The sequence below is a fragment of the Microtus ochrogaster genome, linkage group LG9, assembly GCF_000317375.1.
Source record: "Microtus ochrogaster isolate Prairie Vole_2 linkage group LG9, MicOch1.0, whole genome shotgun sequence".
Taxonomy (NCBI): domain Eukaryota; kingdom Metazoa; phylum Chordata; class Mammalia; order Rodentia; family Cricetidae; genus Microtus; species Microtus ochrogaster.
This window is the reverse complement of record NC_022034.1, coordinates 25,220,083-25,245,669: the sequence shown is the minus strand read 5'-3', so window position 1 is coordinate 25,245,669 and position 25,587 is coordinate 25,220,083. Positions and strand designations below refer to the sequence as shown.

Genomic DNA, 25,587 nt, shown 5'->3' with positions numbered 1-25,587 from the left:
GGTCACCACAACATAAGGGACTGTATATCAAAGGGTCACAGCATTAGGAAGGCTGTGAACCACTGAGCTAGGGACACCCCAGGTTGTTTCTGAGATGATAGAGAGGTGGCTCGAAGTAACCTTGACCACAAGACGAGAGCTTCATTCCTTTCAGGCTCTCAGACTCTAAAACCCAGGGGGCTGCTGCCATGCCTGCAATTTCCTTGTGGTGCCTGAGGTCCTTCCTTCGCCAGAGATACGCGGTCACAGGCTCGGGTCGCAGTCACGGCTCGGGTCTTCTGGTTTTACGGCATTGCTTGCTTGCAAGGATGGATTTCACTTTAACTTAAACTTTGCTGGTTTTCTACTTGAGGTAATGAAGTTTCATTTAAAATTTTAAAAAATTAGCTTCTAATAGAAAGGACTCATCTGAGAGACTACGCGTATGAGTGACAGATGGGGAACCCAGATGACTTGAGTTTGGGGAAATGCAGATACACACAAGCACAGCCCATGATTCAGACATCCAGGATTTTGGTTCTAATTGCCAAGCAGGTAGGCAATAATGACTAATTTTATTGCCTTATAAAGAGATAATTCTTTCATTGAAGGTAGTAGTTCTCCTGGCCAGAGACCTGTAACTCAAGGAGAGCAATACTATTTTAGTAAACTGCATTGCGACCTGATTAATGATTGAACGTTGAGGCCCAAAGATTTAGATTAATAGTCAGATGATAATTACAGACCATAAATATGGAGCAGGAAGAGAGAAGCAGAATGCCGCTCTCTCTGCAAAGCTCTAACAAGGGGCCCTTGGCTGTCATTGGGATGTGAGGAGAGGGGCAGGGGAACCTTCCCTGAGTCACACAGGCCTCTCTGAGAGTACCCAAGGCCACCAGGGGAATTAGATTACAAAAGCAATCTGTCACGGTCTGTGACTTCTTTTGATGTCAGGCTGGTGAGGCTGCTGTGTATTATTTCCACGGCACTCACTGATCAGCGGAATCACTTCCAACTGTCGCCTCCTACATGAGCTGGAAGTCTGAGACATGTTTGTTCGCTCTGATCCATCCCCAGACACCCCAAAACCCTTAATTCTAACCTCTCGAAATGAGCATTACATTAACGCTCATGACTCCTTCCAAGTGGAGGGCTCAGGAAGTATGGTGTCTCTTCCAACAGCGCGAGCGTGCAGAAGCCCAACCCACTTCACACACGCTTGCACATCCCTGTCCCCTACTCAAGCCCACCCCGTGGGTGAAGCCGGGCATGAAGTCCGCAAGGCCAGCTCCCTACTTCAAGAGAAGACGTTCGATTCAACATACCCTATGCTTCCAAACGTCATGTCAGTTCCCAGCAGACCGCATTCTGGAGCTGGGATCCCTCCCCTGTGCACGGCTGTTTACTTGTTTTAAAAATATTTCTACAAAGCACCCATTGTTTTCTCCCCAGTGTGCCACCGCATGATACACTGACAAGCTACTGCTTCTCCATGAATAAGAGGGTTTTCCCCAGTGAACAACGGAGTCACTGGCACTGGGAACGAGCCTGGTCCAGCAGCAAGCGCTGTATGTGGCCAATGTGGCTACGCACGGCCTTCTGTACCCAGTGGGCCCACAAGCAAACAGTCTGCAGCGGCTGACTCTAGAGGCTCCGTTTCAGACATGACACAGAGGGCTGCTTTTTGTGATGTGTGGCTTCGGTTGGGAATTTCTTCAGACTTACTGAGCTGCTAGGACAGGGAATAAATAGACTTTAATTTTCAGTCATCAAGTTTAGCTTCAAAAGCAAAGGCTTTAAACATAATATATAGTAGCTGATTTGGTGGTGAGAGTGGTAATCACGCAGCACAGTGTTCAGACCTACGAACAGAAGTGTTGCCAGCACTGGACAACACAGGCCACATTGTTTCTGGACTTCTTATTCTAATGGAGTCCAGTTCCGCAAAGGGACTTGTGTTAGAAAAAAAGGCAGAATAAAGTTTTTGTCCCATGATTTCTCAGACTGCATCTTTACTGGATATATTTTTGGGGGACTGCCCCATCCCTGACCCCTATAGAAGTCTGTTCTGCTTACAGTGCAGCAGCAGGCCATGTGACTGTAGTTATCTAACATCTGACTAGACAGAAATGAACAACTGACCCAAGAAAGACTTATTCATGGGTGGCTAGGAACCGACAAATAGTACAGCGTGGCTTAAAATGAAAAAGTTATACCAATCAGATTGCTCTACAAGGAACCTGAAGTTCCAGGCTGATACCGGCTAGCTGTGGTTTGCTAAGCCAACAGATAATGCGTCCTTGGGTACTGTGGGGTCCAGTTAGGGCCAAGGTCAAGCAGGGCTCCAGCTGGCTTACAGACTAAAGAATGGAGCAGACAGATAAGGTGACACGATGCAGCCATAGACAGTGGGCTTTGTTCTAATGTCTTTCTAGCCCCAAGAGGCTTTCTTACTGATGCAACTAACTCTAAAGAAAGATGAAATCATCAACTTAAGCGTAGTCCTCACCCTTTACCAAGGAAACATCTTTGCAACAGAGACTATTGCAGAAAACCACAACCAATCTAAAGGCAGAGTTGTGGAGCCCAGTCCCAGCGGGTGTCCAACTCCTGTACCTAAGGCTCTGGAAGGACTGAAGAAAGGGGGCAGGAACGCAGTAAGAGTCAGGGAACCTGGAAGTCTGCTCTGAGAATGTGCCTCCTAGGAATGTCAGAAGCTACAACCATAAAGTCCCAACAACAACACGACTCCCTAAAACGCAGCTGTGCAAGGCCAACACTAGACATGTTAATATCTAATGTTACGAGATGGAGTTGAGGGAGCCAGCAGGCCCCCAGCCTACACAAAGAACTACAGGCAACATAAGACACGTGGAGGGTGGGAGAAACAGTCTTCCCCAGGGAAGGGCACACGAATTAGTTTCCCAATACAAAACAGCTAGCTCTGAAATAGATATACAACTAACATTATATAGACTGACTAGGGTATATTTAGGATAATGTATGTGCTATTAATCAATAATTAATATGAATTATTAATATATCGATCTACAATTAATTAAAAAGAGGCCATGAATTTGAAAGAGCAAAAAGGGATACATGGGAGGGTTTGAAGGGAGAAAATGGAAGAGGGAATGATGTAATTACGGTATAGTATAAAAATACAATAAATATACTTTTAAAAGAGCCATAATCTTTTTACCTGGGGTAACTTGATGAGGCCTTTGTTCTGGCAACTGAAAACAAGTTCTGACCGAGACAGCAGCCCACAGGGCTCTCACAGGCTGACGCACAGCTCTAAGGACTGGAGAGAGACTGCGGAGAGACATGAACTGTGGTGGCAGGAGCTCAAAGACCAGCAAACAGACAGGCTTGTAGCTAAGCTGGTTGGCGTGAGAAAGGAAGTAGAGCGGTCAGTGCTGTGTCTCCAGGAGTATGGGAAGGGCCTTCAGGAGAACAGGGTTCTGACTTCCTAGCAGGAGGGGGCGGGGCCAGGCCCCTGGGAGGGGGGGGGAGGCAGCTGGGGCTGTGAACTCAGGTCCTCAAGGTTGCGCAATGAATACTTCACTGACTGAGTCATCTCTACAGTAGCTTCGAGAATGTGTCTTTCTTTATTTTTTTAATTTTAGAGGATAACAGTAAGTAGAAATGCGTGCATTTGGGGTAGAAAATATTTCTGTAACTATAACTAGTTGCTGGCCCAGGAAGAACATTGAGGAAAGAAGAATAAGTATGTGACTCCCTTGGTGGGTGGGAAAGGGGGGTGCTATCTGGTGCATCTGATGCGTGACTCCCTTGGTGGGTGGGAAAGGGGGGTGCTATCTGGTGCATCTGGTGCGTCTGGTGCATGAAGACAGCTGCTGGCTTTCCAGGGAGCCCAGTTGGCCAGCAATGGTAGTTTCAAAACCACACACCAAAAAAAAAAAAAAAGAAAAGAAAAAAGAAAGAAAGAAGAAAAGAAACCTTTGTTTTAAGGACCTTCTTAGTGTGTGGACAGTGCTCAAAAGTATATAAAAGGAACTGCATGGAACTGAACTTGCCCAAGAACAGCTTTTTCAAGAGCTTCCTGGATCCTCAGATGGACAGGCTTGGGGCGAAACTGAAGGAGTGAGAAGCAGAGCAGCTGCAACCAGCGCTGTGTCTCCCAGAGGATGCAAGCAGCTTCTGAGAAAGCTCTGCAACCATCAGTTTGTAAGAGGTGTTTGAGAGAGCAGGGTTACGACTGGGCCGACAGGAGGGGAAGGTGCCAGGCCACTGGGAGGAGGCAGCACAGATGGCCATGGATGCTTCAGGGGAGTAGAGCAGAAATGCCCAAGGCAAAAACCTGGGACTCTTTCGTCTAAATGAATGTGTTAATGGCTCCCGGGGAGCGGTATTGAGAGGGCTTAGCACATATGCCTCCTCTACTGTACTGGCTGTAAATAACCCACGTGCTTGTCTGTGCCATCTGCTTGGTGTGCACTTTGTGGAACTGGGAAGAATAAAAGGAGGCAGAGAAAGAATGGTTACTAGTACTTACGTTGATACTCTAAAAAATCAAACAAGCTTGCGCAGCTAGAGTATTATTATTATTTAAAGTGGTTAATTAAGCCAGAAATGTTCCTTTTTCTTTTTCTATGGGGCGTGGGGGCAAGGCAGTTTCCTAAAGGTCAGAGAGCAGTCACAGACAGAATGAGGCTAAAAGACAAACCTTCTGTTACTGGATTTCACACGTCTTGAATTAATCACACGTAACCAATCTCGGCTACTTCTTCATCCGGACACAAGAGCTGTGTGTCACTAGCTTTCCTCAGAGTAATATTTTACAATTATCTCTAAAATATCATGTTTAGATAAAAGACACTCTGAACACATATGATGTTTTTGTAGAGGAGTCACACCCTCCACAAGTGCCGACTGCACGTGGCTGGATACTGACTGCCTTCACACACACACAGTGAGACTGCTCACCCGTGTTTTAGTTCCTCACAACTATAGAGTGTAAACGATCCATCCACCAACACAGCTACCGAGGGAGCATTCACTCCACTGTCGGCTTCTCACGCTAATCAGAAGGCACCTGCCTGCAAGAGTGCTTTAAACCCACAAACTTAATGAGCTGCAAGGAATTTCCAAAGGTGGATCTGGACTTTCAAGATAAATACTTGGTGTCTGCCCTTTTACAGATGTGCAACTCCCTATCACTTCGTGATCTGAGAGTCTGCAGAGACTGGGTGTGCGCCAATGGCAGGTTAAGAAATTTAACCTTGACAGCAGCGTGAGTTTCCTTTAAGCCTGTGTCTCACCTTGATGGGATCCCCAGAAATAATCGAGGTTGAGTCCCAGCAGAATGTGTCCCCAGGGTAGCTCAAAGGCTCTGATGTCTGATGGCTTTCCCTTCAGATGGGCAGAGGGGTGAGGACAGTTATTAAGAGCTGAATGCAGGCTACTTATATCCCACACATTGTAGATGAGTGATAAGTTCTAAATGAGACTCCTCATCTCTCCAGACCTGAGTTCTGTCATCTACAAAACAGTGAGAACCTAACCCTGTAACCTAACCCTGTCTCACAGGAGTCCCAAGAAGCCTCAGGGGCTCAGTGAGGTCTTCACATGGTAAGCTCGCAATACGTATCACTGGGACCGTCATTGTGTGGGTGCAAGAACCGACTTGGATCCCAGGATCCCAGAGGGAAGGAGGTCTTCCTTGAAGCCCACACAAGCATGAGGATGGGTAAGGAGTCCCTACTGCTAAGTTCCCATGATAGAAGTGTCAAAAAACTGTCCTAGTGAGACAGGGGCTGAAGCGGTATGCACGCCACCTGAAAGCAGCTCTAGCAAGCCCTCAATGCTCGTCCTCACCAACATGGGTGCCTCGCTGCCATCCTCATGGCTTAGTTCTGTAAGAGACTTGCTGTAAGACGCTTAGGGGAAATCACACACTTCAAACACCATTCTTAGGAAAGACTTCAAAAATAGGTCAAAACAGCTAGGCGTGGTGGCACCCGTCTTTGACCCCAGCACCTAGGAGGTAGAGGCAGGTGGATCTCTGTGAGTTTGTGTCTACAGAGTGAGCTCCAGGTGAGGGAGGGCAACCCGATAAGACAGTGCCTCTAAATAAATAAATAAACAAATAAATAAAATGGTGACAGGGAACTAAAACTGAACCACTCCCTGCTCTCCTGCAGGCCCTTCCCATACTCAGGAGACACAGCAGCGCTGCTCCCTTCCTCACGCCAACCAGCTTAGCCCCAAGCCTGTCTGTTTGCTGGTCTCTGAGCTCCTGCCACCTGCTGTCTCTCTCCAGTCCTTAGTGCTGCGGGTCAGCCTGTGTGAGCCCAGTGGGCTGCTGTCTCAGTTTTCAGTTGCCAGAACAAATGCCTCATCAAATTACTCCAGGTAAAAAGATTATTGCTCTTTTAAAAATACATTTATTGTATTTTTATACTATAATGTAGTTATACCTTTTCCCCTTCTATTTTCTCCCTTTAATCCTCCCAATAACTTTACCTGTGGCCACTACACCATTTGGCAAGGAAATCATTGACCTTGTCTTGGACTGAACTCTCAAGCTGGCTGACCAGTGCATGGGGTCTTCAGGGCTTCTTAGTTTTCCAGAGCTCTGGTGGGGGAACTGGCTCTGGGTCCACCTCCCTGCTGAGGGAGTGGCTCTCAGCTGGAGGAAGTCCAAGCTGGAGTTCTCCATTTGCCCACCCTCTAGGTTTCCACTGCTATTGCTGAGCTCTGCAATTCCATCCTTACCACCCATACCTCCCTGGAGCACTATGATTGTACCTCCCTGGGGCAGACAAGGAGACCACCTATGACAGCTGTCACAGAAACCTTGACGCTGAACACCCAACTTACACTAACTGCCTTATTAGCTAGACTGTGTCTTCCATTACTGATTCCCTCAGATTTGATGGAGCCTTGAGTCTGACAGAATTCCAGACCAACCTGGTGCCCTACCCTCACATCCACTTCCCTCTGGCCACAGATGCCCCTGTCATTTCTGCTGAAAATGCCTACCATGAGCAGCTTTCTGTAGCAGTGACCACCAATGCCTGCTTTGAGCCAGTCAACCAAATGGTGAAATGTGACTCTTGCCGTAATAAATGTATGGCTTGTTGCCTGTTGCACCATGGTGATGTGGTTCCCAGAGATGTCAGTGCTGCCACTGCCACCATCAAGACCAAGCGCAGCATCCAGTCTGTGGCCTGTTGTCCCACTGGTTTCAAGGTTGGCACTGACAACCAGCCTCCCACTGTGGTACTTGGTGGAGACCTGGTAAAGGTCCAGAGAGCTGTGTGCATGCCAAGCAGCACCACAGCCATTGCTATGTCCTGAGCTTGCCTAGATCACAAGTTTGACCTGAGGTATGCCAAGTGTACCTTTGAGTATTGGTTTGTGGGTGAGGGTGTGGAGCAGGGAGAGCTCTCTGAGGCCTGTGAGGACATGGCTGCCCTAGAGGATGATGAGGAAGGTGGTGTGGATTCTGTTGAAGGAGAGGGTGAGGAAGAAGGAGAGAAATACTAATCCATTTTTTCAGTCCCTGGATCATGTCAAACTCCCAGAACTTCAGCTTCAGCATTAGCTGACAGGCATTGATGCTTCTAATTATATTCATTTTGTGATCATGTGTATCTTTTCCATGCGTTCCTGTAAGGTTTCTTCCAAGATGTCTCAAAGTAAAAGCTTTAAAACAAAGAAAACAGAAAGAAAAATCTAGAAAGATTCAGAGTGGATGCCTGTCTCAGAAGGTTGCACTCGGGGACTACGAGACCGCCCTCCCCATTCTCCCGGGAGCAATGGTTGTGTGGACTGGCTTCAGTGGCAGCCTCCTCCAGGCAATTAAACTGCCTGAACACTTCCCAAATAACAAAGACAACAGTCATATTACTGACTATGACTGCATGATAAGCAGCAGATTTGAACAATGAGTTCGGATGAACTAAAACATTCAGAATTTTAAACTGTCTAAAATACTACACTTAACTTCAGTCTAAGTAAACTTTTGTTGCAAATAAATAACACAATAAAACCATGTCAAAAAAGAAGAGGAGGAAGAGGAAAGACTTGGGAAACCACTCCCTTTTATTGCTGAATAATGAGATCTATACATTTGTTCTGTACAAAGCATGGCATATGTTTAATATAGTCCCACTTCTATAAAGTATGTAGCGAGACACAAACATTGGACATTTCTAGATGCTGGAATTTCAGGAAAGGAGTTTTATCCCTTTCCCATCACTGAAATTTCCTACAATGTATTCAATTTCCTACAAGATGATAACAGAGTGTTTATTATCTTAAGTGTCATCAAGAGCGTGTGACATCTTTATCTCACAGCATCGCCTAGGTTCACAAGCTGGGTACCACTATCCTTGCACATGTAGAAGCAGGCCATTCACACATGAGCAGTGGGGAGCTGGAACTCAGGATTGCTATGCTACTGCTGTACTGCACATGTAGCTGGTGGAGGGGGGAATCCCAACGTTTATAAAATACCAACACTACCTAGCCAAGTGGCAAGCTAAATGGAGACAATATGCTTGTTTTAACCTTGTAATATTTATATTAGTTATTCTTTAAATACCTTTGGTGTTGCTGTATTTTCACAACTATAGCATCTATTTGAAAACAAACAGAAATTAATCAAATTAAAGAAATGCCATTAAATTCTAAGGGTAAATCTTTGCTAAGAAAGATTCACTACTTATCTGAAACATAATCACAGTTACCAATGTTAAAACCAACTCCATTTAAGGTAGTGAATACATTCACACATTTGCTTACAGTAACGAGTCAGGAGCTGTAATAGACAACCTTTCTTTAACTCGAACCTGACTGAGAAGGAAATAGACACAGCAACAGAAAAGCTCCCTTTAGGAGGAATACAATTAAAACTCAAAGAACTGGTACTCCAGAGATCACGTGGAGGTCGTGACTTCTGAGTAAAAGCTTCCATTCACTGGTACAGAAGCTTGCTGCTATATCCTAGAACTCAGCACAGTGCCAACTACATGATCAGAACAAAAACTAAAAATAAGTTTGCTGAATGAACAGCAGCACCATATACAAATTATTAAGATACAGTTACACAACTGAATGGGATTTTTTTAAATAGGAAGATCTAGATGATTCAGAAACTAATGTTTTATGTTGTTGTTTGTTGTTTTTTGTTTTGTTTTGTTTTGTTTTGTTTTTAAATGGGGCCAGGTGCCTCAAGAGTAACAGAACTATGCTGTCTGCTGAGGTGTGGTCTTTACTTTTTTATCTTTGTTTTTTAATGCAGTGTGCTAGATATCTCTGAATTTTTTTTTCAAATGACTACAGGACCTGGAAAAGCTGCTATCGATGCACAACATACTGCTATTGATCTCTTTATGTAAATATCTATCTACCTGGATATACTGTTTGAAGTTTTGAAAACATTAGCTGTGCTATCAGCGTTGGAAAAGTATCCCGGTTTACTGTGTTGAGTTGGCATTGTCCATAAATTAACAGCCATATTGATCTAGAAACATTCATTTTTCCCATTTTTAAAGGGTTGGTACGCTGTACTAAACATGCCAGGTCTTGTCTACATGGGTCTACATTACAAGATTACAGAAACTAATATTCTTCAAATAATGAAAACTTGTAATGTAAAACTATATTCAACAACCAAGAATCCACGATGCTTCATTAACAAGTTCAAAATCACTTGTAAACTAACCTACAAACTTTAAGGCCCACGAAGGAAATCCTGTGTCCCTGGCAGCAGATTCTCAGGGCAAAGGATAGGGTTTGGATAATTTCTATCTTTTTCTCTGCATTTTTCAATACTATTTAGATTTACAAACAAACGAACAGTACCCATATACTTGCTATTCAGCTGACAGTATTCCTGTTCTTGAAGTATTTGTCCAACCATTCGAGCTTTGGAGGGAACAGTATCAAGGTTCAGCTGACAACGAGGACAAACTTCAGACAACATCTTCCTGCTTTCTCAAATACCGTGTGAATGAAGCACTCTTTTCTGTGAGTTACTCCTACATACATGCCTCTAACATGCATTTTACAACAGCAGCACAGATGCGCCCCATTACCACACAGCTATTAAACCAGCCTTGACACCCTGTACCGAACGGCTCCAAGTGTGGCCTTCTTCATTTCCTGGCTGACCATCACAGCCCAAGGATGACCTCCCGGGTTCTGTATCTAAATGTATTCACCAGTGACAGTCTCCATCTGTCAGCTCCACACACAAAGACCTCAACTCATTGGACAAAGAAACAGTGCTCTTCTCGGAGGCTGGGTGAGTCTGAAAATAGAGGGCCTGTACGGATTAATAACCCGTGCTTTCCTCCCATTCTTCTCTTTCAGTCTAAGGGAAAATGCGAGCATTGCCTGACAAACAAACGCTAAGTGTCTCCTTTCAGTCCTCCGCTGGGGTGCTAGCCTGGTTCCTACAGTGCTGGGCTGCAGTTCTGGCCAGCTTCAGGCTGGCCTCTGAAACCTTGCATCCATGCACGTGTGCCCTGAAGAATCAGCCAACTGTGAGAAGGGCAGAGAGAACACAGAGGGCCTGATGACTGGCAAGTGGCCCACTCTGGGTGCTATTTATCTGAATTACTGAAGTGTGATGAAATTTACTCATGCCGGGCTGAAGCACGGAGTTCACCATGCTGAGAATAAGCTTTGTGCTTTCAATCCTGCTCAGAGATGGCAAGGTGGAGGCTAAGAGAAACAGAGAACTATTATGGCTATACATGGTCCTTCTAGCTCCTAGGTGCGGCATCAGTCCAGCAAGAATGGGGGTTCCTAAGGAGAGAGGTAGCTGGTGCCCAAGATGCAAACCATTCCATATGCTTGAGGCATAAGAGCATGGGTTAATCTGATTCAACTGACTATGGCCTTGATATAAATACTTTTTCTTTTTCCTTTCTTTGTTGTTTTTTTTTTTTTTTTTTGAGATAGGGTATTACTTTGTAGCCTAGGATCTCCTGAACTAAGGGGCACAGGCTCCTCTACTTTGTCTTTCTTTCCGAAAGGTATGTTGGCATATGATAATAACCCCAAGTTATGAGTGCAAGGTTACCTTTCCACTGGAAGTGACGGATCTTTGTAATCGTGTTTGATTGATGTCAGAACCATTCATTTACAAGATGCTGGTGGACCTCTAACCCGCACTGTCTGATTCCTAGCCTGCCGACACAGAGTCCTGGCTGTAGGCTGCCTCGGGGGTCTGGCTCTGTCTCAGGCATGGGACCTGACCCCAAGCCCTGCTGCTGCACCACCGCTGACTAGCTTCCTCTGATGCTGCTGGCATGTGCCTGCTCTACAAGAACTGTCTACTCATGAGCTGCAGCCATTTCCTAAGGGATAAAACAGCAAATAAACAGCACAGACCATGACCTCAAGCTGTCACGCTGCTGGGGTTTTGTTTTGTTTTTACAAACTGTGGCATTTCTGCAGTTCTGATTTACAAGTATCACTTGACCCTTACTTTCCTCTTTTCCCATTTCTTTAACTGCCTAACTCAGTCCCCCGAACCTCCCCATTGATGCCTACCACACCCCACTCAGATCCCGGTTCTAGGGTTCATTCAGTCCCATGGACGTCCCAAATGGAGCCCACCACATCCCATTAGGACCCTGACTCTAGGGTTCACTCAGTCCCATGGACCTCCCCAGAGCAGCCCACCACACCCAGCTCAGATCCCGGTTCTAGGGTTCACTCAATCCCATGAACCTCCCCAGAGCAGCCCACCACACCCCACTCGGACCCCGGCTCTAGGGTTCACTGAGTCCCACGGACATCCCCATTGGAGCCCACCACACCCCACTCGGACCCCAGGTCTAGGGTTCACTGAGTCCCACGGACATCCCCATTGGAGCCCACCACACTCCTCTCGGACCCCAGCTCTCAGGTTCATCAAGCTTCAAAAATGTATTCTTACAAAGTTCACCAGCAACCAACCTCTGACCTTTAAGACTAAATGACTTCCTTCACCAGCTTGACTATGACCCTCTCTCGCAGAGGCCCCGAAACCGAGAGCAAGTCCAGTGTTCCTTCTTCTCTCTTGCCGCCTGAGCCCCCTCCACCCAGCCTTGCCTCAGCAATCCTGAAGAGAAGTAAAGAGCCGGTAAAATCCAGAACCCTCCATAAACATGGGGTATCTGTATGGACACAGCCACCTCACTTCTTTCTTTATTGTTCATGTCACTTGAACTCTTAGTCCAACGTACAATCTGGACTCAGTGTCTCCAACTAGATCACCAACTGTTGTCTCGTGACAGCGCCTGACCCTGAAAATTCCTTCCTCTCCATCCACCTCTAAAGCACAGCTCTTGACCCACTTTCTCCAGGACCTTCACGATAGTAAACAGAGCTTCACGGTGCGGTAAGCCTGAAGCAGATTTCAGTTACACACATACACACGTGCGTGCACACACACATACACACACACACACACACCTTCACCATAGCAAACAGAGCTTCACCATGCAGTAAACCTAAGGCAGATTTCAGTCACACACATCCACGTGCATGTAGGTGCATGCACATGCGCGCGCACACACACAGACACAGACACAGACACACACACACACACACACACACACACACACACACACACCAGAGGCCTTTGTAGATCCAGTTTCCTGTTTCTTCATTGTCAAATTTGTGCTGACTTATTTTTCAAGTTTGTGCAAGTAGGGGGTTGCATGAGCAATGATTCCATTGCACTCCTGGTAACAGCCCCACCTCCCTACTTTCTTAAATACCCAAACAAAATTTTAAAATAGTCCCACATGCTTACCCTTGGTGTCTCCTCCAGAGGGCCTGGTGACGAGAGCTTTTGAGACTACTTAAAAGCCTCATTTCAAGGCAGGAGTAAGAAACACATCCACATCTAACAAAAACAGCTTAGGGATCAACTAAACACCCAAGTCACTTTCTTCAGCTCCTAAACCCAAGAACATTGAAAGACCATGACAGGCTGGGAAGGCATCCCCAGCTACCAGAGGACAGATGCTTTCTTTGGTTTCTTCTTTTATCAGAGCTATTAACAGCAGCAGGACACTAAATGAAAACCTCAGCAATAGGCTCCCATTGTGTCTGACAAGGCTCACTTCATGAACCTTAGCTATTGCCTACTGAAAGGACCTTGTTTTACCAAAGCCCTGTTTATACAACCAACCACTGTGCACTTACACTCCCTTTAAAGATAGATGATACTTTTATGAAAAATGAATTGCATACAAAAGACTTATCTGTTTTGGCAAGATGCCAAAACATAAACTCATTTAAAATATGCAAAACTAAACCACCAGATACCAATATTCCTTACAACCAAAATGCGAACTTCTCTTTGAATAGCAGGGTAGTTATGATCCGCTATTGGATCCTCATTAAGATGAGGAAGACAGAATTAATTCAAAATGATTAGGAAATGGCCTGAGAAGCAGATTACCTGTAACTTATAATAAATATACTAATATGTTGACTATGGAGCTTAGAATATTGAAGTTTAGATTGTTATATAAATTTTATATACATAGTTAAATTAGAATGGTCTAACTGAAGGGACACCACCACCACATTCCCTCGCTGACTTGCTGAATATACACCGGCAGGTACTTCGACAGAGGGAGATAGGCAATGACAATGCTTCAGACAGCTCACAGTCCATGGAAAACAGACACACGATCATAAATGCGGCAACATGGGAAGTACTATAATTATTAAAATGCCATGCCAGGAAATAGCAACACTCGAGTAGCTGGTAGAGCACAAAGTACACAAGGTAGGGATTGGTTTATGCCAGCAGGGTCATCGCTAATTTAGAACAGGTCCACATCATGACGTTGCTTATGTTAACCTACAAACTGTATCACAGGGGAAAGGATCCGGAAAAGAGACCACATCCAGGGGTTAATGATGGACTCTGAAAAGGGGGAGGGACGGTGGTTTTAAGTTTATTTTATGGACATGAGTATTTTGTCTGTATGTGTGTCTGTGCACTGTGAGCTTGCCCAGTCCTTGTGGAGGCCAGAAGAGGGTGATGAGTTCTTTGCAACTGAGTTACAGGCAGTGTTGAGCTGCCCTGTGGGTGCTGGGAACTGCATCCAGGTCCTGTGCAGGGGCAAAAGGTTCTCTGACCTGCTAAGTCATCTCTTCAGCCACAAAAGGTGGGGCTTTTTTTTTTAAACTTCATCTACTGCTATATTATCTGATTTTTAAAAATGAATTTTGGATCCTTGTAAAAGGACAAAAATAAATAATCACTCAGGCAGACAGTGTAGGAGGAGCAAAGCAGATCGAAGAGGTCGCCAAGGAAGAGTCATGGGAACCCGAAGAGGCCGGCGCTGAGCATGGGAGCAGACCACACCACAGCCCATCTCCCTGATTGTGAGAGCCAATCTGGAACGTGGCCGTACCAGTGTGACAGGGTGAGAAAACAGGATGTGGGGAATGAGCTGCAGAAGGTCACAGGCCACAGGACAGGTGACATGCTGGAGCAAGGCGAGTTGGGAACAAGTGAAACTAGCCACTGTCTCTGTCTCTGTTGTGTCCATTACAAAAACGCTAATCATAATGTGTTTGTTAAGGTCAAAGAATACCTGTGGCCAGAGAGCACAGCTGTAGGTACTAAATGGAATGAGACAGCCTGGGAAACACTTATGGCAGGCAACCAAGAGGCTGGCTCTAAGATAGCAAAATGCCCTATTTTAAAAGAGACCATAAATATATTTCGTTTGTTTGTTTATGGTTTTTCAAGACAGGATTTCTTTGTGTAACAGTTCTGGTTGTCCTGGAACTCACTTTGCAGCCCAGGCCGGCCTCAAACTTGTAATCCTCCTGCCTCCACCTCCTTCAGCAAATCCTACCGGCATGCGCCACCACAAGCTATTTTTTTTTTTAATATGAGCTATCTTGATTTTTAAATGATGGCTCAATTTAAAAAACAAAGCAAAAACAATCAATCAAACAAAAATGACAAAATTAAAGGTGCACACTTTTAATCCCAGAACTCAGGAGGCAGAGACGGGGCAGATCTCTTCTGAGTTCAAGGCCAGCCTGGTCTACAGAGTGAATTCCAGGACAGCCAGGGCTACACAGAGAAGCTCTGTCTCTAAAAGTAAACAAAAAACTCAAACGACAAAATAAATACAAAAACAAGAAGAAAATAATAGCCAAATGAATGTGTCTTGTGTGTTTCCTCAGTAGTGAGACTTCCTAAAGGCTTGGGGCTGAGGAGAAAATGACAGATTAAAATATATGTTATTCCTCCCTCTTACTTTTTTAGGAAAGAAAACTTTGTACACGGTCTTCCATACTTTTAGACAGAAGCAATACTTGAATTAAAAAGCCCCCTCATCTTCCTTTCAGGATTCAGGGCTCACACCTCTGACCTCTTACATCATGCTAACATAGCAGACAGCCGAGGTCTGGAGTAAGCGCTAAAGTATGTGTCTGGGTGGGGCTCACAATTGACCGGTAATTTTTTTTTTAAAGGAAAACATAAGGAAGGGCAAAAAAATCCCACAAAAAAATATCTGAACCTTCAAGCTGACTTTCAGTTTATCAAATTTCCTCAGGAAACAACTTCCCATTTGTAGCTGACTAATCCGACAACACGCCCAACAATTTCATTAGAATGCTATTTATAATCAGCTCAGTGTATCACTGTGCCACAGGACCTGAGAGCAACACCATGACGTCATTGCAGGTCACTGAGAAATACACAGTACTGGTAGCTGGAAAGGGGCTTTAGTGGGATTGCATCTGTACAAAGTGAGACTCCTGTGTGTGTGGTCTTTAAAATCTTCACTGCGAATCCGGGAAAATGGAAAGGCATCTGTCTGAAGGTGTGTGTTTAGCAATGGCTCCTGAGTGAGTATCACTGGGTGAGCTGTCGCTCGGTCTTTGTGGTATGTTGGGGACAAATTTGATGATAGTAAAATAGTGCCCCTACTTGCAAATGACCTTTCTGCCGGGGCAGAAAACACACTCTCAGGCACGTGGAAGAGCTCCTCTCAGTATGCCAGGCTGAACTGTCTACTGGAATCCACAAGCCAGCCAGCCAGGCAGGCACCCTTGAAGAGAGCAGAGAGGCTGACTATCTAAGTGAACGCTGGGGACATGGCAGCCAGACGCCCTACCCTTGCCTGTGCGCCATGTCCTCAACTCACACCCAGTCCTGCTCTGGCTTATCCCCCTGCTTCAGCTGCTTCATCTAACTTGCTTTCCTCAGCACTCCGGGTTTCCCTTGGTATCTGTTTCGGTTTGCATTTAGCCATTTCCTTCTCCAGACACTTCCCTTCTCCCATCTGATCTTCTTTTTCCACCACATTCCCTGCCCAGTCAACGGCAGTTCTCGGCCAAGGTGTTGCTACCAAATGTGATCCAGTGCAGGTTCACTTGAGAATTCTTCCCCATCGTGACCACTAATTCACACAGTTAACCAATGTGTTTGTGGGAAACCATCTTTATCCTCACGTACTTGTGAGGAGGAACTGTCCGTACTCTGTGCACTGCAAACATTGCCTAGCTGTCCAGACCTACCATGCACTTGTTGGGGTTAGAAGGACAGAAGGAGCCCATCACCTCTGATATACTGGGACACGGCTCCAGTTTGCTAGGATCTCTTTGAAGTGAGTTTTCAAACAAGACAAAAATTCTACTTCCTAAGGCTTTGCCTGTAGAGTTTTGTTTGTTGTTGTTTTCAATTTACATGTTATGCTTCCAAGATGGGTGCTAAAATATATTTAACTGCTTCAAGGCTAGGAGCACACAGGATTTTGATCTGGCAATTGATATACTATGGAGTATCGAAGGTTTGTGTCTTTTAGCGGTCGCATCATATAGAAGAAAGATAAATGATTTTGTAGTTAGAGATCTGGGCTCCAACGCCAGCATTTCTCTACCACACAGCACTGGCCAGGTACTTCATGCCAATAACTGGAGCTATCAAGAGCTGCCACACAGCGTTTCCGTGAGGATGGCATCCTAGAGGTGACACAGAAGGAAGCCCAAGAACGCAGCCCTCAGCAGCTGGAAGGAAATGTGTGCTGCACAGTGCAAATTCTGGAGCTTTCCCCTGCCCACTCTTGGGGAAGATCCTTCCTAATCTTCGCTGTTTTGTGACGTAGACTCAGAGAAGTGGTAGGAAAGTGAACCACGGTTAGGAAAGTTTGGGGGACACACACGTAAGAGTTGGAATGTGTGGGTAAAGAGGGAGGAACCAAGAGAGACTTGACCTGCTGTAGATTCTGTATCCTACTACGGCACTGAGAAATCCAGTAAACAATTGGTTGTTCTGAATCCCTAGACTATACAGCACTTTTATACTTATTATAAAATGATACAGAAGGGCTGAAGTGAGTATTCTGTCCATTTTAAAAAATTAACCAGATATTGTGGGGGTGGAAGTGATCCACAGGCAAAAAGAAAGGGGGGGGGTGAAACCCTGCCTCCCAGTCTGGTGGGAGGACCTGGGGAGGTGCAGGAAGGTGGCCCCCAGCAGCTGGAGGCTGGAGGCCAGGCCCAGTTCCCACCCTGACTCACTGGCTCTGGTGAGTCATGAGCATCTCTGTTTCAGTTTCTCCCTTGATCACAGGACAGGAGGACCGCATCATCACAGCGCCCATGTTGGCCTTTAAAAACTGGCTTGGAAAAATGCCAAGAGCCAAGTCCTCACTGCTTCAGCTTCTACCACAGCTTAGGCAGTAATATCATGGATATTTGTGAATGGATTTATACATCTAGATGTGTCGGCACATGCGAGAACACACATATACACACACTTTGGGGGTAATCCTTTCTAAAAAACACAGCTTTCTAAAAATCACCTGATTTGACATGATACCATCTATGCCCAAACAACCCTGAATCTAGAGTAGATTTTTTTCCTGAAAACCCCAAAGGCAAGGCTAATAGCCTCCCCATGCGCCTGTGTGTACCACATGCCTGCATGCCCCATACACCTGTGTGTACCATACACCTGCGTGTACCATACACTTGCATGTGCCCCATACACCTGTGTGTACCATACACCTGCATGTACCATACACCTGTGTGTACCATACACTTGCATGCCCCATACACCTCCGTGTACCAGGTGTACCATACATCTGCGTGCACCATACACCTGTGTGTATCATACACCTGTGTGCCCCATACACTTGCATGTGCCCTATACACCTACATGTACCATACACCTGTGTGCACCATATACCTGTGTGCACCATACACCTGCATGCATTCTCCATTTCCCTTCCTGGGATACCTGATATTCATGCAAGACAGATGACCTCCTTGCCCAGCCTTATCCCCTGCCTCATCCATCTCCCTTCTTTCCCATCTAGGCTAAGTTCACTAATTTACCCTGCACACCCAGAACAGCACCTTGCTCATACCAGCCACTTTGGTAAAAGTCACAAACTCGTGACAACAGAAAAGGCCTCTCAGGGCTGTGCAGGGAGGAGAAAACAGGCTCGTGGAAGATCCTCACTGGAGTCTACACTTTGCACCTTGCACTTTGTCTCGATGCTTCCATAGACACCTCTGATCCTGGGGCAACAGTGAACCTGGATGTGCAGGGCCACTGAAACAGCCAGCTCTGAACTCACTTGAAGCAAAGGAGTCCTAGAATAAACCCTAGCCTTTATTTAGGGAACAGCGAAGCCCAAAGAATAATGATAGCTCTGCGTAAGTGGCAGCTTTCACTTAAAGATCTCAGGACTTATGAGGGTGATGTGGGATTTCTGTCTGTGTGCTATGATTACCACTGATTAATGAAGAACTGCTTTGAGCCTATGGCAGGGAAGAAAAGAACTAGGTGGGGAAAATTAAACTGAATGCTGGGAAAAAGGAGGAGGAGTCAAAGAGAAGTCATGGAGCCAATAGACACTTGGAACTTTACCCTGTAAGCCACAGCCACGCGGCAATACACAGATTAATGAATATGGGTTAAACTAATATGTAAGAGTCAATAAGAAGCTAGAGCTAATGGGCCAAGCAGTGGTTTAATTAATTCAGTTTCTGTGTTGAGTATTTCAGGGCTAAGCGGCCAGGAACCAACAAGCGGCCTCCTTACTACTACAAGAGGCCGTCACTCCACACTGTGAGGTGAGGTGTCATTATCTGTTCTTGGTCACGTGGGTGAAGAACCTGGGTGCTCCTTGACCTCACCGCAGGCTGATCTGAAGACACTCTGGGACCATGAGTCCTCCATGAATCCTCCTCATAGTTCTCCCCGTCCTTATTAACACCAAAAGCAGCTCTACAGAGCGGTTACAGCTTCAGGAGTTTATCTTCTCTTAGGTGCCCCTACAACTGCAGCAGCCCACGCCGATTTAGGGTGCAGAGAAATGACAGCACTCGGCACTGGGTTGTGCCATCTCTCCTGTCAGATCAACAGAGTCTGGGATTTCATGAGCTTGTCCTAGAGAAAGGACAGCCACAGGCACATCTGTCCTGGAGGCTTTGCCTACCCACACAATTACAGCACTCCCAATCATTCCTCGGTTAAGACCTACACTGCAGGCCGATTAGAGGGAGGTACAAGGCAAGCCCTGCAGAGGAGTCCATGAGACCCTGTCAGACAACATTCTTCCTTCTTTGGGCTGATGAGGAAACGGTGGATCTAAGCTGAGAGCTCACCGTCAAGCTACCCAACCCCTGTTCTCACAGGCAGGACGGCTCATCCTCTTTCACAACCCTGACTGAGATGGTAACAGGCTAAATGGCAGAGACCAAAGTGAAAGAAAGCAGTCCCACAAGGCTCATCTTTCCCCATGCCGAGCCCACAGCCCTGCTCTCTCTTGTCATAGCCGGCATTCTGTGAGGTCCTCTGTGCTCCAGACTCTGGGACTATTTGCAGATGAGGTCCTCTGTGCTCCAGTCTCTGGTACTATTTGCAGATGAGGTCCTCTGTGCTCCAGTCTCTGGGACTATTTGCAGATGAGGTCCTCTGTGCTCCAGTCTCTGGGACTATTTGCAGATGAGGTCCTCTGTGCTCCAATCTCTGGGACTATTTGCAGATGAGGTCCTCTGTGCTCCAGTCTCTACTGATCTTCTGCAGATCTTCTGCTCAAACCATGAGCATCGTGACCCAGCTCCTTAGCCTGTCTCCTCAGGTTCTGGCCCCTTGGAATGGGTGGGGATTTTTACTAAGCTTGAGAAGACCCAAGGTTTTTGAGACACCTTCTGTCTATATCATGTGAAAAATAATTCTGTGACCAAGGGAATTTAAGAGACCTGTGTATAAAACATGGCAGACAACTGTGGAGTCTCAAATATTTGCAAACAGTTACTACAGTGTCATGGTTTGAATATGAGATGTCTTCCAAAAGCTCCTGCTTTGAAAGCCCAGGCCCCAGCTGGTGGTGCTATTTTGTGAGGTTCTCGAAACTTTAGGAGGTTAGATCTTCTAGGTAGTCAGATACCAATAAGCTCAGCAAAGAAGGGGAAAGAACCACGGCCTGGGTGTGCATTAAAACAAAAGGGGGAAACCAGGAGTCAGAAAGTCAAGGCTAAGAAGCTGACTTTACTGCCGTCTGACCTTGGACGAATCATTTGGCCACTGCTTGAGGCTTGCTTAGCTGTCAGAATGAAGTGGTCGGAGATAATCCCGAAGGTTTCTCCCAGCTGTATAAGTCTATGAAATATTGAGACAGACAAGCTTTGGGAACTTGCTTAACCCCCTCCTCAGATATTTAGGGGTGGATGCTGTGCTCGGCTGGGTGCTGAGAGGAGGAACAAACTGACGTCTCTGTACTCTCTGCTTAGCCAGGAGGCAATCACCGCCTCAGCATCCGGAGGACGCTGCCCATGCAGGGCAGCAGGGCTTATCTCCTGATTCTCTTGGTATCCCTCCTCTCAGATTTCTACAAGTGTTCCAGAACTGTATTGATCCACCGGCCCAATGGAGTCAAGCGGACAACAGCAGGGGATAGCTGCTGAGTGGGCAGAGCTGAAGACCTCCAAAGGTCAAGGATGCTTGGACCATCTCCTGCAGAGCTCAAGGGCTAACAACACAAAGTGCCAGGTACCCAAGCACTGCGGGTTGGCAGCCTGGCAACCTGCCTGAAGATCCTCTTAGATGGGTGGTGTAGCAGCCGCGTGTACAGATGGGGATAAGAGTTCCTGGAAACTGGCTGGTGGGAAGGGGAAAGCTGTGCATCTGCTGTGGACAGTGACAGAGACCCAGCGAGATGGCAAGGAGGTGGGAAGCAAGACAACACACACAAGAAAGACTTGGCTGGCAATGCATGACTGGATGAGGGCTGTGAACAGGTGTTCAGGGATGGGAGTCCAGGCACCAGGAGACTGGGACAGGACAGGAACTGAAGGCACAAGGCAGCGCTGGCAGCTTGGGGGCAGAAGTGACACAGCACAGCACAAGAGGCCATCAGGCATGCCTTGGAGACTGAGCAGAGGGGGAAGTTCATGACTGTCCAGCAAGATTGAGGAAGTAATACAGTATTCTGGAAATCAGTGGTAGTGGAAACTTCTGTCATATTAAAACTGGAAATTAAGATAATTGGGTAAAAGTGTCCAGCTCGTTGGCAGGCAGGCTTCTGGGAGAAGAGGTGATGGGGCACTCAGCACAGATTTGTACAGTGTGCTCTTCTAGAATGGATTTCTATCTTCTGCTCTTGAATGGGCATTTAGGGAGTCCAGGTACTTTTTCAAAGAGGTATTTGGCATTTGTGCTTGGACGCTTTCTCTTCTATTTGCTTGGAAAATCTGCTTTGTTACAATATAGTAAGATTAATGTGCTAAGCTGGTCATGGTGGTACACGCATTTAGTCACAGTACTCGGGAAGCAGAGACAGGCAGATCTCTTGAGTTCGAGGCCAGCCTGGCCTACAAAGGGAGTTCCAACGAGGGCTATGCAGAGAAACCCTATCTTGAAAAACAAAAAACCAACCAAACAAAAAGCTGTACTAAAACTATTCATCACCAAACTTAAGAACCATGGACGAGCTCGATACTTGCTGTCTTATCAAAGACAGTTGGCATTGCCAAATATTTAATTCAGAAATTTTAAAATTAAAGTGTTAAAAAATCATACCTTTTTTGGATAGGGTCTTGCTATATTTGTCTAAACTGCCCTTAAAGTTGAGATCCTTGTTCAGCCTCCACAGTGATGGGATTACAGGTATATACCACCACGCCCCATGCACCTTTTAAAAAATGATGGAGGAAGGTCATTGGCTAATAAAGAAACTGCCTTGGCCCATCTGATAGGGCAGAATTTAGATAGGCGGAGTAAACAGAACAGAATGCTGGGAGGAAGAGGAAGTGAGCTCAGAAATCATGCAGCTCCTCTCAGAGCCAGCCACGATGAAGCAAGCCGCCAGGTCAGACATGCTCAATCTTTCCCGGTAAGCGCACCTAGTGGTGCTACACAGATTATTAGAAATAGGCTAAATTAATACGTGAGGATTAGCCTAAAAGAGGCTAGATATAATGGGTCAGGCAGTGTTTGAAAGAATACAGTTTGTGTGTTGTTATTTCGGGGTATAAGCTAGCCAGGTGGCAGGGAGCAGGGCGGCAGGAATGCAACCCGCAGCTCCCTTCAACAAAAAAGCCCATTTAAAACCTTTCAAGTATAGGGTCCTTGTAAACGCCAGCATACATGGCCTTTCCCCACCTGGATCTGCCAATATTTACAGCTAGGTCAAAGACTCTGCGAGGAACAGTCCCTGGAGCTACTTCCAACAGGCACAGTCTTTTAGTGCCCCAACATGATGCGATCAAGTAGACTGTGCAGTGACGATAAATGTGACATGCCTGTTACTATAAATACATATAACATAGTCTCCCAACCCACTTAATTACTTCTCGTGTAAAGCTGTGCAATTAACAAAACTGTCTGAATTCTGAAAATGGGAAAAGCCCTCCTGTCTCTCTTTGGTAGTTTTATAATCCTAACAATAGACTTAACGAAACCTTTTAAAAAGAGAGACGATTATATCAATGATGGAGGCATGTAAAAATTCATCACAGAGATCCTCATGCTGTCTGACGGGTTGAATGCGTCATCGTACACTAGAGGGGAGCAAGAATAAAGAGCAATCACAACCTTCTGAAGGAATACTGTGGGCCCAAGATGTGCCTGTCTTCACCAGTCACCGGGACTATACCCGCACCAGAAGCTGGAGAGGGATGTGTGCAGTCTATCAGGTAACTGGGAGACAGCCAGAGGAACGCTACCTGTGGAACATGAGCTGATGCTACATATCCTTTTCCTGAGGAATGCAATCATCACGCAGTTGATACAACATTTCCCCCCAGAAAACACAACAACCCGAAGTCTACTTCCTGGAGAGCTGCCTGGGGCTGCTAGAATCTGCTGCATCCGAGAGTCTCAGAGACTGTGCCAACTGACTGACTGGTCTGTCTGCAGCTCCTATCCCTACACCATGGTTGGCCTCATACTAATGCGGGCTGGTGTAGGGCCATGAAATCCGGGCTGTGAGGAACTGTGGCCTTGGACATGAAGATGCTATTCCCACTGACCCATCTGTAGGTGACACAGGCCTGCCTCGGAGCCTGGAACTGGAAGCAACCAGAACTCATTGTTGCTCACCTCCTGTAACTTTAATTAGTTGTACATCTCAAGATGCTGAAGCTTAAAACACAATACACGAGAGAATTACTGAGTAATTTTTGAACTTGAGATCAGAAGGCTCTTAGCGACTGACTGTCATGTGATCCAAAAAGGAAGCAAACATAGATGCCCTCAAATTAATAAGCAAATTTCAGTCAAAATACACATATTTAAATAGTTGTAATTTTCAGTTTTAGGAAGTTCAGTTGTTCAAATTTCCCCTTATCATACATCTTAGTCACTGTTCTGTTGCTGTAAAGAGACACCATGATCAAAGCAACTCTTACAAAAGAAAACATTTAATTGCAGCTTGCTTACGGTTTCAGAGTTTAGCCCATTACCATCACTGTGGGCAGCATGGTGGCATACAAGCAGACATGGCAGTGGAGTAGCAGCTGAAAGCTAAATCCTGATCCATAGACAGAAAGAGAGACTCTGGACATGGTATGGGCTTTTGGAACCTCAGAGCCCACCCCCAGTGACATGCTTCCTCTAACAAGGCCACACCTCCTAATCCTTTTAATCCTTTCAAATAGTGTCACTCTTTGATGACTAAGTATGCAAATACATGAACCTATGGGAGCCATTCTTATTCAAACCACCACAGCATAGAAGGCCAAGGATTCTTTCTTACTCATCAGTTGCTTCTCTAAAATTATCATCTGTTGTCAGTGCTAAAAAAGAAGTCCCAAGAGGGTGTAATCAGAGCTGGGCCACAACAGGACAGAATAGAAACCATACAATAAAAGGACATCACTCATGGCTTCTGGGTGTGGACCGGGTGAGACTAGTTTTACCAGGGAAGGGGAACCAGGGAAGAACAGGAGCCAGAGTGGAGAGAGGGGGGCGCTGAAAGGCCAATTGGCCACAGCCTTGTGAATGGGGTAGATGAAATGTCTTTTAGTTCCTGAGGCAGCCTGTGCCAAGCAAAGAAGCTTCTCCAAGGTCAAACAGCTGGTTAGGGAGAAAGCAGCAACGGGAATCCAGACTGCTTGCCCTTAAACTCAATGTTTAATTAATTTTATTGTAAAATTATATAACCACATTAGCAAACATAGAGAAGGAAATCCCATAATCTCAGACCCCAAAACAACGGCTAGTATTTCAGTGTGATTTCTGTAGTCTTTTCCCTCATAGAAAGTTTGTTTTCAAAGTTAAACTCATAGTCCACAAGTGATTTCCTACCCTGCTTCCTTCTTATTTAACAACTTAAACATCTGTCCAGCTTACTTAGTAATTTGGGCAATCAACATCTTAACTAAGACTTTTTCCTTTACTCCATGGAGCTTTACAGTTTACCTGATGCAACTTCAATTGTGGGACCATCAGGGTTCCTTCCCACTTTTTTGGCAATATACATGTTAGTTACAGAACACCATGGTGTTTCTTCAAAGTGGAAATTTCGACATCAAAAATTTCAAACAGGCGATACTACTTGTCAATACATAATGAAAAGCCAGGATGTTTTTATCTTGACCATCCCGGCATCAGTGCTCTCCTGGCCTGGAATCAAATGCATCTGATGAGTGTTATTAATGAAGAGGGTCCAAAAATAACAAGTTAAAAAAAGCCGCCCTTCTCGGCCTCCAGAGGCCACGAGCTTTTAATGGTTCAATGCCCCACTTTCCATTTCAGTAATGGCAACAAAAGAAGTTGCCCATCCACAGAACTACATTTGGAAAAATGGGAATTCTTTGAAAAGCAAACATACCCCTCTGGCTTAAAAACCAGGGTGGTCAAAATTTGCAGTCATTCAGCTCCCTAAGGGCTGTGTCATAGTTCAGAGTAATTAGCTATTTATCTGGTCAGAAACATCTTGCTTTAAGGGGATGTTTTGTTTTGTTTTGTTTTCTCATCAGGTCAGGTGAGTGAGCAGCCCCGACTTTTCATCAGGTAAACCTAGGATGTGGAAGAGTCTTGTGTAAGTGTGCTGGACGTGAGACACACAAAGCAGGCTGGCAGAGCGAGCTACTGTGATGTGACTGGAGGAAGGGAACTGCCAAGATGTCTGTGTGCTT

At 45.8% G+C, this 25,587-nt stretch overlaps 1 protein-coding gene and 1 pseudogene across 5 annotated transcripts in view; one reads left to right on the top strand and one right to left on the bottom strand.

Moving 5' to 3' along the window:
- The window catches only part of Fyn (FYN proto-oncogene, Src family tyrosine kinase), a 203,035-nt gene that overhangs the window by 140,580 nt on the left and 36,868 nt on the right, over positions 1-25,587 (bottom strand). Inside the window, exon 1 of one of the 5 annotated variants that reach the window (XM_026787494.1) lies at positions 12,764-12,847. The exons of 3 other annotated variants lie outside the window; for them this stretch is intronic. The gene's annotated coding sequence lies outside the window, so the exon portion shown is untranslated. Of the gene's footprint in view, positions 1-3,181; positions 3,201-12,763; positions 12,848-25,587 lie in introns of those variants that run through there. One more of the 5 variants, XM_026787495.1, reaches the window with a different exon arrangement.
- On the top strand, positions 5,683-7,546 carry LOC101989888 (annotated as a pseudogene).